This window comes from Falco biarmicus, chromosome 1 (assembly GCF_023638135.1).
Source record: "Falco biarmicus isolate bFalBia1 chromosome 1, bFalBia1.pri, whole genome shotgun sequence".
Taxonomy (NCBI): domain Eukaryota; kingdom Metazoa; phylum Chordata; class Aves; order Falconiformes; family Falconidae; genus Falco; species Falco biarmicus.
In genome coordinates, this window is record NC_079288.1 from 104,281,295 (window position 1) to 104,305,437 (window position 24,143).

At 38.4% G+C, this 24,143-nt stretch overlaps 1 protein-coding gene across 4 annotated transcripts in view; it reads left to right on the forward strand.

Annotated features, from left to right (window-relative positions):
• The window catches only part of ANK2 (ankyrin 2), a 382,388-nt gene that overhangs the window by 26,856 nt on the left and 331,389 nt on the right, over positions 1-24,143 (forward strand). Inside the window, exon 1 of one of the 4 annotated variants that reach the window (XM_056356334.1) lies at positions 168-320. The exons of the other annotated variants lie outside the window; for them this stretch is intronic. The gene's annotated coding sequence lies outside the window, so the exon portion shown is untranslated. Of the gene's footprint in view, positions 1-167; positions 321-24,143 lie in introns of those variants that run through there. 4 annotated transcript variants of the gene reach the window in all.

Here is a 24,143-nt window from a genome sequence, read left to right on the forward strand (position 1 = left end):
GATGGCAACCCCAGAACTTGTGCTGTGTAAGAAACTATTGAAATAAATAGCAGAGAGGGATAATCGGTATTCTTTCCCCCACCCCCCCACCCCCAGTAGAAGCAGGAAGTCTGCCTTCTGGCCAAGTAATGTGTCAGGCAGTCGGGGCAGCGGCTAGTGAGCCTCCGTTTGAATCTCTAGATCAGGAGAGATTTTTCTGTGACATCCCGGAGCAGTGAGGAGGTGGTAGGCGTAGGTGCTCTTGCTGCGTCTTTGGAAGAACTGCATGGAAGGGGGGCTTGCCTCAGCCGTGCCAAACTCTGCGTCTCTGCAGTCCCTGGGTAAGAATAATCATCGTGCTGATTGGGAAGATGCAGAGTGAGATCTGTCAATAATTCCTGTATTCTCTGTAAAGAGTTGTCCAGAAGAATTTTCCCCTTAGTGTGATGGGAGGGGGGTGCTAGAGGAGATTGTCAGGGTTTCTGATTCTTCTGCTCATTTAAACGAGGGCTCAAGGGAAGCAAAATGTCCTCAGTTCCTGCGGTTTTCTTCCCTTCCTTTCTTTCTCCTCGAGGAGCCTGAATAATAGACAAACATATTAAGCTTCCTATTTAATTTCCGTCATAATGTGATCAAGCAACACTAGTTAGTGCTTCTGATGTTAAACAGCTGAACGTAGAGGCTATTCATGTGAGGTGCTTTACCAGACGATTTACAGGCTTTGGGCTTCATTGGCAGCAGTATACAGATTCTGACTGTGCAGAAGCTGAGGATGGAGCGTGGAATAAGGCCCTTGGGCGTGTCAGTTGTTGGAAATAACAGATTGTTTTAACTTTTGCTTCTAGCTTCCTATCTTTTTGTACTGGTTGGGGAATTACTGGTGATGTAAATTCATTTTCCCTAATTTAGTCTCAGTTATTTTACTGTGTTTTTACTTGTGGTAGAGTGTTGAAGAGGAAAAACACATTCTAAGAACATGCTTGAACTATTGAATGACTTTACACGGGATTGTGCCTGTGAAATACTCCTGTTGCTGTTTCTTTCTCTCGTTTTTCTGCAAATGGACTTGATCTTTGTGGAGATGTTGCTGGAAGCAAAGTAGCATGTATTAGCTGCTGGAAAATATGTCCATGAGTCTATGTTCCACATGTGCTACCGAAAAAGTGGAGTTTTTTGAGCAAAAGGCAGAAGAGTTGGCTAGTACAGAAAAGCAAGAAAACACATTTTAATAGCTCTTTTGCCATTCTGTGTTCTATGCTACTTTGTTTTTGCATTGTATGTAATTCTTATTTCCACATCTATGTGCTGTCAGAAGGGCAGAGCCATGCAAGGGTTGGCACCGAATGGTAATTATTGCTTGAATTTAAAGGATAAGCCACTACTAGTCAGGCCAGCACTGGTATTCTAGGGCTTGATCTGAAGGCCGCAACAATTGATAAAAACCACTCCATTGACCTGGATAGATTATTATTTTTTTTTTCCATTGGCTCCCTAGCTGCCCATCTGGGTAATTAGTGACTAGATTCCAGCAGGTTGTCTTGGTAACAATGCCTGGACTTGTTTCTAAGCATTTTAAAATAATGATGATAATAATAAAATCATACCTTACCTTTTCCTTATTTCACTACAAACCAGTAAAAGCAAAGTGTGGTTTTATTGTATATCTTGCTTATGGTTTTGTCAGAGTACTTCGTTGCCTTGCAGCAATCTGTTTGCCTTAGCAAGCTGTGGGTAATTCAGTGGTCCAGATACAATCCTTGACTTGTCTTTTCAGCCTGTGCATTAAGCTATACCGATATGGTCAATAAATTATTGCTTCCAGTGCTGCTTGGGTGTTCTGAGTGTAATTAGACCTCTTCTAGGCCTGCTACATTTGTAACTCTATAAAGAAATAAGCAAAGCTTCTTGTTACTGAATGACGTCCTCTCCCACCGAGTGATTTACTCTAATACCTGTATGGCTGTGTGGACTCTGTAATGGGTTCAAACAGCTGAAAGAGCAGAATTTTCAGTGATTTTTTTCCTGTCTTGCTCTCCGGCAGCTAAAATCAAGGGTGGCTTTGCTGTAATCTGCAGTCATGTGGATGCAAGACTGGAGACACGTTAATCCATTTCAGAAGCAGTAGGTGTGGGCTCAGTTTCTAATGCTTTCTGAATCACTTTTTGGTGAAGGTTGTGAATGTAAATCATGACAAGTCCATGACTGGGAAAGAAAAAGGTGACTGTCAGACCATAACACTTTACTAGATAAAGTTTAAATTTTGTATTAGTGGGTAGCTTTAGTCTCATGCTGTAAACTGTTCTGTAAACTCTGTACTTGGGTCTCTTTAATTGGTATCACTTAGGCATAGAGTATAAGCAGATATCTCATATAGTAAACAAAGCAGCAGATTTAAGTTAATGCTAATGTGTTTGCAGTCTGAGCCAAAAGCTTTTCAGGGTTATTATAACATGCTGGGCATACAGCCCATCTATCTAAGTGTCTGAAGGAGACAAAAGTTATGGATTGGCTCATTGTACAAACCAGCTCATCTGAAAGTCAGATTCTGCTATTTGTTGCCATCAGTAATTTAGTTGTATTAAGTACAGCTGAGGACGGATGGCAGTGTGGCCTGAATATTGAGATGGGATTTCTGAGATCCCAGGAGCCATTCCTTGTATCACCATAGATTTCCTGTGTGACCCGGGGCAAGTCATTAAATGTTTCAGTAAACTGGGGTTGAGGATACTTCCTTTTTTTTCATGGGGCGCTGTGAAGATTAATGTGTTACAACCATTTCTAAGAGGACCATATAAATGCAATATCAAACGAAACATTTGGAGAATGCATGCTCTATACATGACTAGAGAATACATGCTTTGTAAACCTACCCTGCAAATATGCTTCATACTACGCTATGCTTACAAGTAAGCATGTGCAGCTAAAGGGACTACGTTTTAAATTTGGCAGTAAACCCTGACTATTCATTTGGGGCAACTACGAGAAAAGCCTTTGTTCATCATCAATTACGAACCAGTATTTGTTAATGTTAACATGTCAAATGACAAAAAAACCTGAATTTTGTTGTGTCTTACCATTGACAAGATAATGCAGACTGTGTGAAGGACTTAACTATGTAATTCCTATGTGTTGGGGACAATGGCATGCAAACTTCTCCTGTGACTGCTGCTGTTGTAACCTGAAATTATTTAGGCATTTAAGTTTTGGAAGGTTTAACTCCTGAACATAGTTCAGTCCCATTCATTGGAAGTGCTTGACCAAGTGGAAGAAATTGGTTATCTTGGACTATATGAACTCTCATATTCAAATTAATACATATATACAAAGTTCCATTTTAAGCTTCATCTCAGCCCACCCTTAGGAGAATAAACTGATAAGGTAGTGTAGGTAGGTGGGACATCTGTCTGCTTGGAAGCAAAATATTTATGTTTCGATAGAACAACCTTATCAAGGTTGGTTAATTAAACAGAACAGAAAGTTCTTAAACTCCATGCAGCAACTTTAATTATAAGTTAGGCCTCCTAAATGCGTCATGATGCACAGCAATTAGGCATAGACTACTTAAGATACTTTCTTCTTATTATCTTGTATCTAACATCTTATTGTAAATGGTGTTATTTTTATGATCATAGAAAACCCATACCAGTCATGTAGATGTGGTTCTGTTGTGTGGTGGTGGTAGTTTGTTTTGGTTGGTTGTTTGTTTGTTATAAATCCATTGCTTTTCAGCATGTATTTCCACTATAGTCACAAAGCTCAGCAATGTTGGCTGCAGAGGGAAACCTCACACTTGGAGTGTTAACATGTGCTGGGCATTTTGAGCAGGAGGTGGGAAGGATGTGGTTCTGTCTGTGTGACTGTCACACTCTTGAAGCATGATTGCAGCTCAGGGAGTTCAGCAGCTTGTGCAGTACCCAGCCTCCCTCGGTGGTGCTGGCTTTTTGGTGTCTTCCCCTCCTGACAGGTGTAAACTATCTTCTTTCAGCAGAGTCTGCTATCATCATCATCTGGAATGGGTTTGTTTTTTTGATATGTTCAATTTGAAAGAATATCAGTAATTTGTACATTTGGAGCTTGATGTTTTTACTTGGCTGGCTATGCCATTTTAGCTTTTCAACAGAACACCTGTTCCACTTCCAGAGACAACTTTGCCTTCCCACCTCCCACAACACCTCTTCTCCCTCCCATCTTCAAACTGAGACTTGTCACTTAACTGCCTGTGCTATTTTATTGACCTTCCTTTGGGGCCATAGGTTTAATTTCAGAGGCATTTATGTAATTTGTTTTGCTTTAGGTTGCAGAAGTCTTTACTTATTAAACTAGTGGCCTGCAAATGCTTTCCATGTCGTTTCTAAAACTTGAACTTGCTTTGGAATGTCTTCACTCATTCCCATTATTTTTATTTTTTCATGACAAAAGCTTTCACTTTACACTTTTCCCAGCTTTGCAATGCGGTTTGGAGAACAGAAGCAAATAAGTTTTAAAAATATGTATTTATATATATATATAAAATATATACAAAATACACACATATACATACACATATGTAAATATATATATATACATGTACATATGTATGTAAACTAGAAAATTTGACTCGCTGTCTTTTAGCTCATTGAAAATTAATTTTAGAAAATTAGGGACAGAGAACTTAACACATCTCATCAAAAAAAGGCACTGAATTTTGAGCACTTTCTATAAAATTCAGAAGTCTTGAAAACCTTGTTTATCAAGATGACTACTTTGAATCTAAAGCCATTTTTCGTATGTTAAGAAAAACACAAGATGATGATCCCTTAGGTTTATTTCTTCTATGGTACGCTAATTCAACACACTGTTAAAAATAGTTGAGCTCTATTGTGATTTTTATTTTGTGGGTGAGCACAGGTTTGAGGCTGTAGTAGTAATATAGTCCTACTCAAGTTCTTGAGATTCATTGCTGGCAGTATATATTTTTTAACTGCATAAGAAACATCTCCACTATGTGTTTTCCCATCTGCTATTTGAAGTTCTAGAGAGACAACCTAACCTAGTGCTATTTCTTCTTGCTTTTCCTGTGAAAAGGCATAAGGCAAGGGTGAGATCTCAGCATGTGCAGATTACTTCAATCAGTTACGGTTTACAATTATAATCTACCTAGAGGGAAGCTACAAAATTAGCTGCAAAGGATTTTTATATATTGTGCCTTACACAGCAAATACAGTTTTCAGGATGCTTTTGATACTAAAAAGGAAGCACCTATTTATAAGAGCTCCTGTTTCTATTTATTTCTTGAACAGAAAGTTGATGATGACTAGAGATAAGCATTTATCAATTTTTAAAAAGATGAATTGATTTGAGAGTTGGTTTGTAAGCAGAGAAATCAATGTTATGATTTGAGCTGAAGTAAACATGGCATTATGGGCTCTTTTCATTTCTCAGTCTTTTTAAATAGTGACAATGACTTAAAATCTTAACTGCCTGCAGTTAGAGAGGGCTCCTATTTATATGTCTGTGCTCTGACCTGCAGAACAGCTGGGCTGATTCCATACCACAGTTTGCTTTGTGGTTCTGATCTGATGATCATAAAGACAAAAAGGTACAACCAGTTCTGCAGTATGGAGCTTAGTGCTCAGCAGCCAGCTGCTGCCTCTTGTGTACCTGTTTCGGGAAGCCTAGCCACCGCTGGTTCTACATGCTTCCTAGCTGTCACCTCTGGGAGTGATGTGTGCTGGATCAAACTGCCCAACGCTGTGCTGCAGGGACTGGTGTAGGCTGCATGCCTGGAAAGGAAGATGTCAGTTAGGATGCCTTCCAGGACGTTTTTCAGCTTTTATAGATGTGCTGCTTTGGTTCAGAGAGACAGCAGAAATCTTTATAAATACAATTAAATCCATTAATCAGAGTGCTTCTTGCATTGGCGAGACTTGTTTCAGTAAGTCATCTTCACTGGCTCCCTCCTTTGCTCTTTTCTTGCCCTGAGTGCTCACTGCTCCCAGGCATTTGCATGCTTGTCGCTTCCTACAGTTGACACATTAGGTCCTTTATGATACATTGTTTAGGAAGATAAAGCATTTCAGCTCTCTCTTTTGTTCAGTAAAATGGATTTTGAACGATTGATTGAGAGGCAATAGATGGAGTGCATACACTGCTGAAACAAAATTATCCTGTACTATGGAAGAAATTATTGGTTTAATTTTGAAAAATGTTTTTTTTCCAGGAGGTAAGCAGTGTTCAGCTGTTAGCGTTCCATAATAATATGGGGAAATGGTGTACAAGCACTTAAAAAGGTTTCTATTTCTAGTCTTTGAAATGACTCCCTGATTGTATAGAGCTGCAGCTACTGCCATTCCTATGGCACAGTATACGCCACTGTAGGAGATGTTTCCGTTTGCCCCAAGGGGATATGAAAATATCCCGTGTTTTCTACTGAGATTTCTATACAGCTCTGTACCTTGAGGGAGCATAAAGAGTGATCTCTTAAATTACCCCCAAGCCTCCCTGCTGTCAGTCCAGCACAAAGCACTAAGCGAGCTTGGGATGCCGGGGGCTGAGGGGTGTCCAGTGGTGAAGTGTGTGCAATACAAGAATGACTTTCAAGGTCTTCCTCCTGTCTCTTGCCTCTTTTTGTCTTTCCAAGAGAATGGTTGTTAAGCAGCAAATAAAAATGCTTTTGGATATATTTAATTTTTCCAACAATCTACTGTTTATGTGGTGTGGAGTTTTTTCTGTTTGGTTTTCAGAACTTGAAGCATGTGAACTTTGCTGGGGCCCAGGTGAAGAGGTAGATTCAGTTACACCTGCACATGCTTGAAGCACAGCATACACACAGTCTCACTGATTTGAGCTGGATTTTAGCTTTTTTTAAAGACCTGATTCCTAACATTTTCAACGTCTGATTCTTTATCGTGTCTGGCTAGTTGTGCTGGCTTTTAGACAATCATTCTGTTATGTCCTACTGGTTAACTGCCAATATCTGGGAGTTGTGTATAATCTTCGGTGGTGGTTCTCTGGAAAGCATGTAGCATTGTCCAAGGGTTTTATCTCATGATTTCTCTTGGGGTTTTGCCTCATCAAAGTGGGGACAAAACCATCAAAACATTTGATATGTTGGGTCTTTTCCCCACTTTATCTGTATGGATTTACAGAATGATAATACATCTTATAATTAATTTATTTGAATTTTTAACCTGTGTCTGGGTGGTGCCTGAATGACTATAGATCAAATGACTGCAGTCGTGTTACTGAAACTACTTGTAAGCAATCTCAAGCAAAATGCATTGCGTTGCTAGTTAACATAAGCTATTACATTGGCTATGAAAAAGAGGGCAAACCAGTGAAGAGGTGATGTACGCTTGAGGCCCTTCCACCCCAAGGAAGTGGAAGAAGTGTGAAATGGATAGGAAAGCTTCCAGTTCATTAGATTAGTGACTGCAACAGCCATCTGCTCTAATGGTGTTCAGAATGCTTTAGACTAAATGCATTTTCTTGAAAATTCTCACTAGCTGTTTGGGTTCAAAAGGGAGCTTTTGAAGTCCAGGATGCTCTGGTCTTGATGAAAGGCAGGGAAAAATCTCTCAGCTGTGATTCTATTGATCTCCATTTATTGTATGGAAGCAGAACTTGATTACGTCTGTGCATAGTTGTTGTCTAAAGGGTTTTGGTATCTGATCATTCCTCTACTTGTTATACTTGTCCCGTGGTTGAGACCATCTCAACCACATGTTCATCATCATGTGTCTTATACCTTGGGTCTTAATTACTGCAGCCTAAGGAAAAAGTAGAATGGCTGCAAGATTTACAGGCGATGTGACTGATATCCATCACAGACTTTTTTTTTTTTAATTGGATAGTTAATAATCTCTGGCAGCATATAGGTAGTGTCACTGTTTTCCTGGTTGGCTAAAGCTAGTGTTTTGTTTTGTTTTTAAAGGGCTTTTTCACAGCAGGAATGAGGGGGGAAAAACACATTTGGACAATTTGGTTATAAAATTCTATGGGGAAAAAAAGATGGCATAGAAACATGTTAAAACTAACTGCAAGAATTGCATACTTGTAAACAGGTATCATAAGTGACATGCATTCTTTCACTGCTTGTGGAATGGTAAGCAGAGAGAGTGAATGGATGACAAAGCTGTTCTGTGATAGCTTTCAAGGTTGCAAGACTTGGGTTTATTTTATTTTGGTTTTACTTCTTGGCATTAACTTCAGCTTGATGGCAAAAGCAAGTGCTTGGGAACATATTTGCTGTTACCCTTTAAGGAGTTAAACTACAGTGTCTCCACTTCTCAGGATGGAGAAATATACTTATGTGTGTGTATATACATATTTATATTTAAAAATATTTCCTCTGTGTATATATACATATGGAGCTGCAAGGTGTGAAGGTAGCATTTTATTCCCTTGCCCATTTTTTCTTACCTCCTGTTTGTAAAGTCTTAAAAGAGATTTTATGTACATAATTCATGCTTTTTGTTGCCATAAAGGGAATCTTATTAGATGAATCTGGAATCACCTTTCTCTTACACAGGAGATATTGATGTTGACTACTCTCATATAACCTATTTCTTGGAAATCACTGCTGTGTCATATGTACAGTGTGCAGTCTGTGAGATGTATCCAAATACTAATTTGTGTTGTGCACAAAATTAGTGTTTATAATAAATTCACTTGTATTGAAAAATAACATTATTGTGGCAGCTTTCCATTTTGAGGAAATGAAGGAGAGAAAAGATGAATATAATACAGAATGATATAATGCTATCAGTCCATCTTCCCAAATGTCCTTATGGTTTGAGTGATATGCATGAATTGATGCATTATTTTTTTCTTTGTCGCCTCAGCTTATCTTCATTCTTATTATTGCCACCTGCCTACTCTAAGTGAGCGTTTGATGTGGATGTTAGGATGGCTTCTAAACACAGTGAAGTGAAACTAATCTCAGTTGGTTTACAACTAGAAAGGACTGTATATTTAAATGTATGGGAGTCTTTATTTCATGAAATACTTCTGATGTATGAGAAGTATATGTAAAGTTTTAAGTTACCGTGAAACACCTCTGCAGTGCAAGTTACCATGTAGATATACTGCAAACTATTTGGGGCATAACTATTAAAGATGTGGTTTTGATCATAGGTTCGTGGTCACTTCAGCAGAGAATGCTAAACTGAAAACTCAAAGAACTTGGGAAATACTACAATTCAGGTCTTCGGGGAAAAGAGCAAAGACCTATTTGAAAATGTTTCTAAATTGTTTCTGCTGAAAATTAAAATTACTTCTGTAAAAACTGAACCTATTATTCAGATTAAATTGCTGTCTGGATTTGATCATTCCATGTAAATAGTATTTAATGGAAGCAGTACTGAGTAGAAGGTGAGTATGAAATTAGAAAATGTTTCTTGTTTTCTTTTACTTCAGCTGATTAAAAAACTGAAAAGCAAAACATTGCAACAGTGTCAACACTTGTGATAAACAGAATTTGCTTTTGCTAATCAAATTACTGGCAAATAGCAGTAATTTCTTAAGATTTCACAGCATAGTCTGTTGTTTGTCTATATCCTGATATTTCATGTCCATGTTAATTGAATTCTGATGGACATGTTGGTAATGATCACTGTAGCACAGCATATTCAACTACTCTCCCCCTGTTCCCCTTCTTGTTTTCTGAAAAAAAAAAAAAATAATCATAGTTTTTCATGCTTTTTTTACCCCCTGTACTTGGATGCTTGTTATTTGCTTTTAAAAGTATTTTATGACTACAAAATACGAGAATATCCTTAAGTATAAAAGAATCTTTAGCCTTTCTTGAGAGCAAAGAAAGTGCAAGCCATCTGAATTCTGTATTAACATGTTTTAGCTACCGTTTCTGTATTTCCTTGCTTCAGTGAGAATTAGCATAGGAACCACTGAAGTCTGGAATCTCTAAAACTTGGTATAAAGCTTTTGCCACTGGTCAACAAAGTGCTCCTAGAGAAAGCCCTAAGTGAGGTGAGGGTGGTTTGACGTCACGGTTTCCAAGCTAGTTGAGACTGTCATGCTTACTTCATCAAACTGCTCAATTCTATGGTCTCTGTTGCAATTTACGGGCTTTAAGCAGGGTTGATGTGTTCTGCTTTAAACTGTGACCCATAGACAGCTGAAATATCAATAATGGAACTTAAATTGGATAAAAGGAAGAATTCCTAATTAAGCCTGTGTTGTTTGTAAGACTAATAAAGTCAGTGCACTGACAAAGTTTTGTGAGAAGGAGTAATATCTGCACGGTGTTTTGAACATTAATGTTTTGGCTTCTAAATGTACTAAGCTGCTATTACAACTTTAACTGGATTTTTCCAGGCTTTTTTAAGCCTTCTAGTTGACTGTTAGGATGTACAGCATCTAAAGTCTTCAAATGTGCCTTTAAGAGCTGTGCAGTGACAATTATATTAACATGTCATATGTTTAGGTCTTGTGAAATAAAATAACTTTAATTATTTCCATGTGAAAGTAATCACTGGTTAAATGATAACCTTGATATTTCAGAAATGTAGTCCAAATAATTTTTTTCAACTAAAAATGTGTTGGGCTTTTAATAAATATTTTTCCAACTTTTTTTTAAAATGTCTGTTCTCAGCTCTCCATTGTACCTGTCTGTGAAAAAATATAGATAGTTAGAACCATTTATGGCAATATAAAGGATTGTTTTAAATTAAATATTTGAACAGGTGTATTTATTTTTGAAGATACAGGGCTGTTTGTATGTAAACAAACAACACTGGCTGCACCAATTACTTTAATATCACAGGAAGAACTTTGCACCTGCTTTACTGTATGGTCTCAGCCATTTATGGATCCACCTTCCTTAAATCAGTCTGAATGGCAGCACTACTACTCCTCTGTTGCTTCTTTGGCAGCTTTTAAAGACCTTTAAAAAAGAGGGAGAGGGACAGGGCTGAAAAAGATATTGCTATCTGATGAGAGCAAACATGCATTTCAGAAACTTGTCTTTCATTTGCTTTATCTAGGTTGTACATCTGTTTTGCAGATGAAAGATCATAAGCAGAAAGGGAAAGTAAGTAGTTAAGTGTTATAGCTTATGTGGAAATGAGACAGTTTTTAAATTTTATTGTGTTTGCTTGTCTGTAAAACTTTGTCGCAAAAGTGAATGTACTGTACAGGGAAGTTTTTTTTCTGTGGGTAGAAAAAAAAGGACAATTGTAACATCTTCAAAAAATGCTCACTTTGCTTTGAGAAGTCTTTCCATTGTACATCAGAGATAATATGTTATCGATTTATTACTCTAAACTTACTACTCTTAAACTGGGAGAATCTTTCATAGAATAATGAAGTATTCAAAATTGCTTATGAGATTCAGACATGCAATTTCTATTAATTTAAATGGGAGCTGTGTGGGCTCTTTAATAACTTAAGTAGCTTTGAAAAAACTCATCCTTAATGTATTATTTCTCTGCAGTAGTCAATGTTTATAGTCGGCTTTGTACAAGATTAAAAATTCCTTTTCATTGTACTGAGAGCACACCTGAGAGCGTAGAATTGAAATTTTGTACTTAACAACAGAAGTGTTATGAAAAATTACTGTATTCTTTAAAATCAGCATGAAATATTCATCTAAAAATGTTGATAAATTTTCACATTACCTTTAAATATTTCATGCTTTTTAAAGAGTAAAAAATAATTAAAAGGTTGCAAGGACTAAACTGTTATCCTTAATGGAAGAGTTGTACTAATATCTGTGAAATTTGAGTCAGATTTTTTGTTCAAATTGGTGAAAATACAGAAAGATGTGGTGACTTCTTATTAACCCCTCAATTTCTGTAACCTGGGCTTAGGACACTAGTTTAAGATGTGGAAGACCCAGAGTTGCTTATCTCCTCTGGTAGAATGGAAACTCCTTTTGTTTCTGTGATTGTGGTCTCTCATGTGTTAACCGATGTTCATATCGGGACTCTCCTTTTGAGTAAAGACCTGTGTTTGGGCAGAATGCAGGGATGCTATCACAGTTCTGTCCTTCGGTGGAGGAGGGATGGGTTATGACCCTACCCAAACCCAAATGCTGGAGGTCTTACAGTTGCTGGAAAACAGCTTTGTCATCCTTTTCCAGTCAGGGCTGGTTTGGGGGGGTGAGCTGGGGAGAGAATAGTCTGCTTTTATTTATGAACCTATGTTCCTTTGGATATATGGGCCATATATGGGAGTCACTGTGAGAAGGGGAATAAGGAACCTCCTGAATATGTGGAAAGCTTGGGGGCAGGTTTTCTGTTATTATACTTGCTTGCCAGTGGAAAGCTACAGATAAGACTGCAAGTGACCTTGTTTATTTTTGTGACCTGGTTTATATTTAGGTAGTATCTTACTTTATGATTTGCTCTTGGACAGCATAAGACTTGTGATCACATTTGAATTTTGGTTGTGTTTCAATACAACTTGTGCGTAAGCCATTCACATGCCTTTTGTGTCCTGTTCTGTCACCTGCATCAAAGTGATGAAATATTCAGAGTGCAGGGGTTTGCTATTTTAAACTAATGTTTTGCATTGTATCGTATTAGTGCTTTAGGGCCTGCAATGACTACTAAGTATCTTTAGAGAAATATTTTGAAGTAGAAATATCCAGCATGGACTGGAAAGGTTCCTTCTGAGGGCAGAGGTGCCTGTGTATCCTCGGTGACGTTCACATGCACAATGGTACCACATGGCAGAACAGTAAGAGACTTTGGGGGAGTAGCATTGGATACCAGAACACCTGCCATGCTGGCCAAGTACTACTTCTGGGGTTTGTAAAGGCTGAAAGACAAGAGAGGAGAGGGATGTGGGGAGAGGCCTATCACTTATTAAACAAACTTGTAAGGTTAAAAAAATGCTCACGAGCTTCGTCCTCTTGTCCAATCAACAGTGAGCTGAAAATATTTATGTAGAGACAGCTTCCATCCTGGGTGCCTCTATGGCAAACTCTTGTCCTGCAGTAACCTTGTAGAACACAACTCTTCTGAAGTTAATATATATTTTTTGAGCTCAGTTTTGGCCTTCTAATATTAAAACCATTAAAGACCATATGCCTAATAAACAGATTTTGAAATTTACTCTTTTACACCAATTAAATAGAAGGGGTAAAAAAGCCCTGAACAACAGTGGCAGAGATACAGGGAGGAAAGTGTATCTGCTAAGGCTTGGTGTGTGAGATAATGAGGGATAGATCTGGATAAGGAATGTGTTGGTTTTGTGGTTTGGTTTTTTTGTGTGGGTTTTTTGGGTTTTTTTTTGTGACCTAAAAAATAAGTCTTTGAACCAGTTGTTGAAGAGCAATGCAGAAGAGACCCTGGAGACATTCCAGAGAAGCAAATAAAGGTGAAAATTAATATTCTGCACAAACAACTAGAGTAACTGTTTTACTAAGTTGCCTTTTTCTCTGTTTTGAATGGATGCAACCATTCCAAGCCTGTTGCGAAGGACTTATCAAAACTGAAGAAGGAGATGAAGATCTGCTAGTTTTAACCAGTATGAATTTTCCAACTATTTAGTGGGAAAATTCTTGACCAGCTAATGGAAGCTGCTTCTTAATGAACACAGAACATTGTTTAAGAAAGTTACTTTAAATCGAAAAGTAAAGCCATTGTCTGATGCGTGAGATTAGTGCTTCCCTTTACTGATCATGAGGAGATTATCGAAAAGAGATGTTTGAGAGATGTAGGTGTGTGTGTTCTTTCTACGTAACTACAGGCACCCTTTTGAAAGCCAATTGCACTTACTATTTTGTGGTAGCCTGCTATTCCCTTCTATTTGCAATAAGAAATAACTTTTATTTCAAATGGGAAAAGAATATTTTTGCATGGCAAGTTGTGATATGCAGGGAAGCCTACAGAAGGTGCAAAACCCCTATACACTGGAAAAGGAATCCGACATTTTGACAACAGTATGTATCTGGTGCAACCTGATAGACTCTTGCAGCTTTTCAGAAATGAAGTCCTCATATTTTATTAGCTTGTGCCCCTGAGAAGGACATAAAAATGCATGTGGTCTTTGCATGCATTTGTAAGATTTTTCAGAAGTACGCAGTGCTGCTTTTATTGCTTGCTGGAATCAATAACGATTTTTTGGAATCGGGAGGAGAGCAATGCTCAGGACTTCGGAACTAAAACTCCTCTAAGCTGCTGTTTCCTTCCTGGGTATCAGGACTTAGTAAACAAAGAGAAATTGCATTTTGTTTAACTGAAAATTAATGTTGTGGTGAAGAAAAATATAATTAAGGAATTTAAGGAAAGAGGCGTGTCTGAGAAGACAACCAAACAGTCATTCTTGTGTTCATTGTGTTTCTCTTGACTAGATAAAGATGAAATTTGATTGCACAGGTTTCTGTGCCAATACAGATAGGAAGTTTAATTTCTGAAACACAAGTCCCAGTTGTTTTCATAGTGCTGAAAAAAATATATAAAAGGAACTGAAGAATAAATACTGGGGGAATGGGGAATGAGTTTTAGAGGAATATTCTTCCTTCTGTTTTTCTAAAAATCTATTCTGCAATTGCATTGTCAGTTATATTTTTGTCTGCAGTTAGTTTGAGACAAGATTCATTAAGATTTATTCTGCATAGGTACTCAAAAGATTTTTAAAGTGTGAAGTAAATGGTGCAGTTTTGGGTGGGGGGAATGGAAAATAAAACATCTGACACAAACAAGTTTGGAGGCGTGCATGCCTGCTTGGCAAGGAAAGCACGCGGTTCTCTTGTTGCTGCAGTTGGTGCAGCTGGTGACCTAGGTGGAATTTCTCCTGGGTTTCATTTCTTGAGGTGAAACAAAACATTGCAGCTTTATCTCATCATGGCTTTTTTGGCCCAATACTGTTCTTCCTCTCTGGCCGCCTTTGCTCCTTGATTGCCATCTTTGCTTTCAGTCTCCCTTCACATCACTGTCCTCTGAGATACCCCAGGGGCTGGCCCTGGGGTTTTGGCTACCCTTCTGAAGGGGTTTCTGAAATTCTGGTGTTAAGTCTAGAAAACCTGACCTGCTTGCAAATATTTAAATTACTGAAAGAAGGAATGTAAAATGCATCTTGTATGTTAAGGAGGGATGTGGTTGTAGTAGTTATTATCTTACTGATACTACTCCTGCTGTCATTGCATCCCATGTGTTGGTCTATAAGGTGTTTAGGAGTGATCCTACTTTTTTGGTACTGATGCCAATTCACTGATGATAGAAAACATCTGAAGGAAATTCAGCTTCAGTTTTAGTTTTTTTTCTTTGCACTAGGCTGGCTGTTATTGTCTTCTGGAAAAAAGCTCACTTTCAGAAGCATAAAAGTTCATTAATAATTTAAGAACTTTAATTTCTATCAAGTTGAAAAAGAGGCTTACAAACAAGCATTGGTTTATACTGCTGTGGAAGTGAAGTCTACTGTTCAAATACCAGTTCAGCCAACCAAGCCACGAAAACTTATCTTAGTCGAAATGGTTTGTTTTAATGTTCTGTATTTGTGATGTAAAATTTGACAGTGCTAATTTTATTGACCAGTTATTAGTTTTCTGTACTTTAAGGTATGATAATTTGCCTTAATGTTCAAATACAGCATGATATCTTAACTTAATTACAAAACGGCAATGCAAAACAGCAAAGAAATTATGTTTTAAGCCTGTTTTGCAATGTGTCTTTTTTGGGCGTGAAGTTGTTACTGCAAGTGTAAAGATCAATTAGATGTGAAACCAAATTGATTTTTCAATCTGAAGGCATTGAAATTAATTATGATAATCTTAACACAATTTTCTGAGTGCCCTAAATAAAAGTAGTGGTTTGTGTACTCTGCTAATTTTTGTAGAATGCTGCTTAATTAGAATGGTAGATCCAGAAATGGTGATGCAGGAGGGGATGCTTCTGGTGACAAGAGAATGCTTACTGAACAGTGGTGAAGGGTTTCACCTGCTTCAGCAGGCAATAAAGACAGCAGGAAATACTCCACTGACAGCGTTAGCAACAAGAGGATCAGACCCTCGGGCCTGTGCTACTGATCTCCTGACTTGCCTGCTGTGCAGCTGAAATCAGAGAGACATGTGGCACTGTACAACCAGAAGCACAGCAAGTGTTTTCCTTGGATGCAAATAAAGCATACCATGGTTATGGTGTCGCACAAGAATGCAGACATCTGATTTCCACTTTTTCTAAGTTAATTTTAAAAATATCAGATTTTAGGTGGCTTTCTGGCCACTCAGGATAAATTAAATGGCAAGGCATTTCTGAAGTGGTTCTGACGTCTTCTAAAATTAATTTTCTCTAGTTTGGAATCAAGAATAAATGTATAAAAGTTGCTGGGCCTGTTGCCTTATAACAGTGAGCACTCTTTTGGTGGGGCTGGGGTCAGAGCCGGATGGTCTGCAGGTGCAGTGAGGTTTCAAACACTTAAATGTTGTATTGAGGCGTTTACAACAGATTTTTAAATGCATGCTTTCTGTGTACTTGAAGATGTGACCCAGTATCTGTGAAAGTAAGTTAAGTCTCTTAAAATTCATCAGCTCCCATTAACTGTTGCATCTCCTGGATGAAGGACTAGATTAAGTCTAGATGGATAGTGGTGCCTGTAGGTTGTCAAGTTACAAAAATGTTGTAAAACTCATCTAACATTAGTAAATAGTGTCCTGCTTACAACTTGATTCTCAGAGGTAAGGGTTATCTTCTGAGCCGATCAAAATATTCCATACCTCCCCCTGACTTAGCAGGACTTGAGGACACGCTGCACCTTTCAAAAGGCTGTGCTTTGTTCCAGTGGCTCTCTAATTGGCGGAAAAAAGCAAATGGGAAATTCCTTTAGCACAGTTGGAGTGAATGTTGAAACACTTCATGCAGGGCTGAACTCCAATTCATTAATGTACTGTAGGCAGCTTTCAATATAGTAATGCCAAAAACTGGGCTCGTTGTGCCAAAGAACCAGCTATACCAGCACGCTCTAAACAAAATCCAGGCACCTCTTTCTCTGACCTTTGGCAGCAAGTTAATTAAACGTTGGGGAGATTTAAACTGTCATTTTAAAATAATGCAAGAGAGTATCAAGGCAACTCTGTTGGTGTCCACTCTCTTGCTAACTATTGGTTTCCTGTTCTGTCTCTGATGTGGATGTAACAGGCTGAATCTTCACACGAGAAGATTAGATAATCTTCACATAGACTATTAATTTGGATGCCTTGTTTTTCAAGTTGTCTTACGGTCTAATTTTAAGACAAGTTGTGTTTCTAGTCCTTCCCTCCATCCCAATTTGTAGCAGGACAGAACCACAGTCTGACTTCTAAAATCATATTAGTTGTGGGGCTTCTTCCTTTTGCACCAACATCCTCTTAGCAAGGTAGAACTTTGTGATGAGACTGTATTAGTCTGATGTAAATCAGCAAAGCTCCTAAGTCGGAGCTGTGGGTTTTTTCACTCGCTATTGGGAGTTTGAAATGCTTCAAGCCTTCAACTTGATTTTTGCACGTTTATTTTTATTTATTATTTTTCTTCTGAGCCTAAGTTATGTGTGTAAATGTTCTGGAATGACTCTATCACCCAAAAGGATACAGAGAGGAAGAAATACTATCTTGGTGGCTATGCAAAACGATGAAGACTTCCTTTCTTTGAGTGGAGTGTTGGTTTGTGGGGTATTTTTTTGTTTTGTTTGGCGGTTGTTTTTTTAGGTGGTCACTGACATTGGCTAGAAGAGGTACAATGTGTTTGTTAAGTCTTCTAAGGAATTTGAAGTTCTAATGGAATACGTTGGAGGACCATTTCTGCAGTTTGGGGATGGCCATCCATTGTGATTAACTGTTTGCACCTTCATTGCAGAATGTGACCGGGTATCAGGTGATGCTTATTATTCTGGAGATATAAATATATATGAATAGAGCATAGGAAGTATCCTCCTCCATCTTAGTAACATTTGAAAGGTGGATGTGAAAGTTCTCTTTATGTTGTCAAAATTCTGACAGTGGTGGCTGTCAGCTGGTAGGAGCATCCTGCCGGTCACTTAAGAACAGTTACTTTCTGACTTAACTGTAATGAAAATTTTCTCCTGCATTCTTTTTCTTCTCCTCTTAAAATTCCCCCTGGTGCCTTCACAAAGATACACTGCTGCTCCCTGCCCAGACTCCCAGAGAGATAAATCCAACTTTTGTTCTACCAAATTCTTTTGGCCTGGCACTGACAACACTAGTGGCCTCATCTGATTAAATCTACTTCACTGCCATGCAACATGACAAATGCTTTTGGTTCAAGTTGAATGGTAAAGCTTTTGCAAACAGGAAAAACAGTTGTCAGCTGTCACTGTTGTGGTACCAAACACGCATTGTGCTAGAACAAGCAGACAAAAAAGCCTATGAGGCGTAGAGCAGATCAAAAGGAAAACCTACTTAGGGTACATCCAGTTCTATTAAGACTTGAGTGTATTTTTATCAAGACTTGTTTAACAACAGAGGGGCAAACATCTGTCAGCAATTCTTAATGTGGAAAAAATAGCGTCTTTTGCTGTCAAGAAAGCCCAGAAATTGCAAATTACATGATGCTGTATCATTTTGAAGATAGGAGTTTTTGAAATCTTAATTTGGTTTGCATACAAATATAGTTTTTTGATGTAACTTCTTACAAAAAAAATTAAGTGTTTAAAAGGAATATGCTGTTTCAAGCAGCTCTGGAGAAAGCTGTTTGGCTACAGAGTGATGGCTCTGCTTCAGAAATTAAGATATGAGAGTGAAATGTGGTTGAAAGGAATACCTGGGTGTTTGGTATAACTTTGGTTATTGAGTTTCTTGTGCAAATGCACACACACGTTTTTAAGATCGTAGACTTATGTAAGCAGATACATTTTTATGGCTAATGCAAATTATTTATTTCTGCAGTGAGTGTAACTCGTGCTTAGTCACACTTTATTACACATTTCTGAAGTTCTGCTGTGGTAGTCAGTGGTGCCATTGTCAAATCAAAGGTCTCTGGGAATATTCCTTACTGTTCCAGGACTCTGGACCAAATCTTTCCAGGTTCTCTCCATTCTTATTCCATGCCCCTCCCCCCCACCCCCCATCCCAAAGAAAAAGTCCAGACATTTTGTTTATTACAGGACATGAGACAAATTGTGATGTTTCTGAGTTATGTTTCTCACTGTGTGTGTTCTCTATTCTTTGTTTTCTTTGAATAGATAAAAGAGAAACAAATACTGGCTTTTTGTTTTTATTAAATGGCTTGCATAAGAATAGGTAACTTTGGAATTAGAGCTTGTTTTGAACTGTTGAATCTGGAAAATTATAGGCCAGTCTCAATGCTATGCCAGATCTATGCTTAATCCTAGATGATATTCAGTTGGGCATTTTATCCTTTGTGCAGCAAATCCCATGCATGGTACAGTATATGTTGACTTTTCCTTTTGGAGCTGTTCTTCTCAGAGGTTATTAATAATCGTTTTTTTTAATTGAATACAAGCAAAGTCCAAATCGATCAACTTCCAATAGAAGTTTCTGTCTTAAACCCAAGTCAAACAGAAAAAACCTTCCCTGTGTGTATTTTCCACCAGATTCTGGATTCAGAAATTTCATATCTGGAAGGCGAGGGGGAGCAGCACCATCCTTGAATTATGGCCTTCACTCTGAATTTGGCCTTCTGAATATAAGCCTGGAAATTATCTGTGTAATTGGTGTGCTAACCACTGTACAGTCAGACTGCGGGCATGTCTGCCTTGCCATTTACGGGCAGACCTGCCTGCTCACTCCATTTTCCAGGCTGGCTGGACAGCAGCCAGTTCTGACCCACAGGCATAATGTGCAAACTAATAAGTGTTGCTGAAAGCAAGGGGTAACCTAATAAATCTGGCAGGGCTTTCAGGGCTGAGCCTGTTCCTGCTGCAGATGTGTCAAAACCAGGGGAGGCAGGCAGAGTGCGGCAGGCACGCTATACCTTTAAACATGACAGCTACTAGGCAGGCTGGCTAATGGTGAACAATAGCTCCTTTTTCTAGAAGACAAAACATAAGAGGAAAACATGTAGTTCAAGCAGAGTGTTCCATTTTTGTTCTAAGAGATGGTTTCGGGTTTTTTCTGAAAGTTTTTCTGGGGGGGAGATGATACAGATGAAGGAGCTGTGTTACTGCTGCTCACTCATTCCTTCCCTTTTGCCCCTATTCTTCCTCCTCGCATCTGTCTTAAGAAGTTTTCATCCTTGTTGTGCTCTTGGAAGAGTGCAAAATGAAAGAGGTACTGCAAGTTTTAATCTGAATTTCTTACCTGTTTGGTTTTTTTTTTCTTATTGAAGGAAATAAGTTATTAGTGTCCTTTTGGGGCCTTTTTTGCCCCTTTTTTTTCTTTCTAACTTGTGTAATGAAAATAATGAATTAAACTACATTGAAAGAAAAATGACTGAGGGTGATTACAATTATTATTTTTAATCTTCGTTTCTGCCCTATGGCACTTGCACTTTATGCCTCCCCAGACTGTAAGAAAACTTTCCTTTACTAGGCTTTTCATACCGAACAAGGAAATGTCATCCTCAAGGTCATAAGTGGCTTAATCTTCAAACTGTGTTGTGTGCCTCCATCCTCATGGCTACATTTTTATAATATGCTAATAGCTTAGTAAGTAGTGAGAGGAGTGAAATACCTATGCCTGTCAGCTAAAGAGCACCGAGTCCCATGTGGTCCTTAATATAGTAAGGGAATATCTTAATGATTGGCATTCCTTCCTCCTCAGCTAGAGAGCTTTGTGACCTTCCATTCAGTTTATTTTCTGTTACAGCTGTTCAGGAATTGCTAGAGCTACCAGTTTTGGGGGAATTGTGTAACTGAATTAAAATAGTAATTTCTGCCATTGTCCCCTTTGCTTCATCGCTCCCTGCTCCCCAGTAATCTCTCATCATAGAGCAGGTGGTAACTTGCAAGTCTAGCAAGACTCAGTAAGGCAGGTTTTTTTCCCAAGCTACACTTTTATTCTGCTTCCTTTTTAAAAAATTAGATCAGCATCTTAATTTTAATTAAATAAAAGGCTGCTAGTTAAAGCCTCTTGAGCACAGAGCACAAAAAATAGGAAGGAAGCCAAACAGAAATGGCTGCTGAGATAATTTCATCTTGCAAGTAGGAGTCTCAACTGTGTGTCCTTCAGCTTTACTTCCTAAACTGTATATTGAAGTCCGAAGCTACTTGGCACCCAGTGAATGTCACAGCAAGCCATGCTGTCACCGTGGAGCTCAGGAGTCCCTTGCGATGCTGTGAGCATGGTCTTTAGAGAGCACCTGTCCCAAGAGACCAGTAAGAAAATCTTGGGTCACATAGCAAGAAAGCTAGTGAAGTGTTTCAGAAAATGTGTCAAAATAAATCAATGCTATAAACTAATTTATCAATAATTTTGAAATGAATTAAGTCGTTCCTGCTAAGGGTTTTTTTCAAATGTTCTCACCATTAATCTCTGTGCTCTCAGTGGAAGCAGTGGTGTATATTTGTGGTGGACGGTTATCTAATTACTGGCTATTAATGAGTATCTGTAGTCTCTGACCTACTGTGACCCTACGGAGAGACATGAGGAATGTCAGATTGATTGATTGTTCCCCCTCTCTCTCCTTTCTCCCTTCTTTAATATTTCGGGCCAAATTTTGCACTACGTACGATAGGCAAGGGAAAAACCCTGTTGCACTTGCTGTTGCTGAAGGTACAGACTTTCAGAGGATCCTGTCTGTGTGGGACTTGTTTTCTGCTGTGACCGCTCAGGTGCTGAACTGGCCTTGTGCCAGCTGCTGCTCCTCTGTCAGGGCTGAAAGTCAGCACACTGGGTCAGGACTTGAGCAGGAGAGGGAGGCAGAGGCAGTTTTTGCTACTGCTCATTGATACTGCCCTGTCTTCTGTGACGGGGTGGCTTTGCGGAAATCCTCATTTGGCTTCATGTTCCAATCGTTATTAACTTTGATGCAGTGATGAATGAGACCTCTCTCTCTCTGAAATGTCACTGTCAGAGAGAAAATGGCAGGTTTCGGGATTTAATATTTCAAAGGAAAAAGATCTAGTGGTCTGAGGAATAGCTGTCAGTTTTACGTAGTCATCTTTCAAAACTGAGTATTACGTAATGTGGAGACCTAAAAAGTATGGAAAACATTGAGATATTTACAATGTTGAGTCTGTAGTCCAAATTGAAATACATCCTAGCCACTTCTAGACACCTTGTCTCTGTATTTGGATCGTCATGTTGACATGAACACAGCAGAGCTTTCTGCCTTTCCTCTTTAACGCTTCCACTCTTGATTATTTTTTTTTTCCTTTCCCTGCAGTAACTCAGTTATGCCTGTAATTTAAGGACATCTTGCATTAAGGGTAGGCGTATGTCCCTGTAGGTATGCCTCTTCTAGTATCAGTCGGGACTTAGATGGGTTTAATCCAGTTACATGAATAGAACCCGAGTGCTCTGGGTTTTTCTTGCAGGGCATTTTTGGCATGTGGCTTTCTGGAGCATCCTCACAGCTCTTGTTCAAGTTTTTATTACAGTGATGAATGCAGTGGCTGTCTTTGCCAAAAATAAGGCTTTTGGTGTAGTGTGAAAGTGAAGTGTTAATGTGAAACTAACTTTATTATTTTGTTTTAACTTCTACTGGCTCCATTTTTTCCTCTGGCATGGAATATAACGGGTATCAATTTCAGAGTTCTCCAGAGCTTCTTCCCTCCCCACTTCTTCAAAACACCACCCTTTGTTTACTAATAAACTGTTGATTTCTCTCTCTAATCAGATCTTAATATGAATTTACAATATTCATTGCCCATCAAACAGAAGCTTACAAGTGTTTGCCTTCTGCTTTCCTTGTATGCAGAGACATGCAAAGCAATTTTTAATTGATTTTTTATTTTTTTGGCCAGCATTCTTCTGATGATGTTTTACCATGGTTTCTGTGGAGCATGCTTCTTAGTGAGTATGTTTTATAATACTGTGTGTTCAGTCTCTCTTCATTTGTTACGAAGAGGCACTGTTCAACATAATTTCCTTGTACTTTGCTCTCACTGTCCTGGATTCCAGTCTTCTGGAGCTGTGTCTGTGTGGGGCAGGATGATATGTTGGTCTTCAAATAGAACTTCTGGTGCAATGCTTGCAGAAATAGGATCAACTCTAGTAAGTCTTTTCTATTGCATTAGAAAAAAACCCCAAACCTGAACAAACAAACCAAAAACCCTTAAAGATTGTGATTGTAGGGGTGACATGAAGGTGTCTTGCCCAATGATCTCCTTGAGGTCTCTGAAATAATTTGTCTTGGCACAGGAAAAATAAGAAGTACTTCAGCACATTTTGTCAACTTCCAAAAGGGAGCTCTGGAGGTGAGGTGTTTCAGAGCTACCTGGTAGCAAGCATGTGATCGTTAGCTAGCCTGAAGAAATAATGGGTACCATCCCGTCACTAACGAAAGGTTAAGCCGAAGTGGAACCACATCATACAACTGTACTGCTAGTAACATTACCTCTACTTGCATCAAAACAAAAGTAGCATTAAACCAGATGTCTCAGAATGGTTGACATCAGTATAGCATTTAGTAAATGGTTTCTATGTTTTCCCATGAAATCTCTTTTGCTCAATCTATAGATTTCATTAAGCAAAACTGGAATTAGGTACCATTCTATGTGAGGAGCACAAATTTGAAATGAGTTTTTCATATATCAGTTGCAAAAAGATGGTATGGCAGGAGAATTCAGTAGAGTTTTTCTGGAAAGATTATGAGCTCTTCTCTCTTGCTTGTTCTTTTTTGTGTTGGAGGAGCAGAAATATTCTGTCTCCCTTTCCCTAAAGGATTAAATAGATTACTTTGCAGCTAATGCCTAGATTTACTTCGGTAGGTACCATGGATCCATATATTAGACTCTTGCACGTTAGTGCTTTCAAGAAGAACGCTGTAATCACAGTAAATGAAACCAAATATAAAATACTGTGTTATAGCTTTATATAGATAGTGTGTGTATATATATATAAAAGTATATTGGGTTGCTGCCCCACTTTCAAGTTTTAACTGGAATTTGCAAGATGTTTGAGTTTCTGTTAATAGAAAACTTAGTCGTTCTCTACAGTAGACAGCTATAAGTACACGGTGGATTTAAACTATTTAAACACTTTAAAAATATCCTTGGTGCTGCTTAGGGTTAGGAGGAAGAGAGAATAAATTACTATTTTGATGCTGTTGTTCTTGTAAATAATACAGATGTCTTCAAAGGGTTTGCAGAATTGGGCTGTAGTGTTA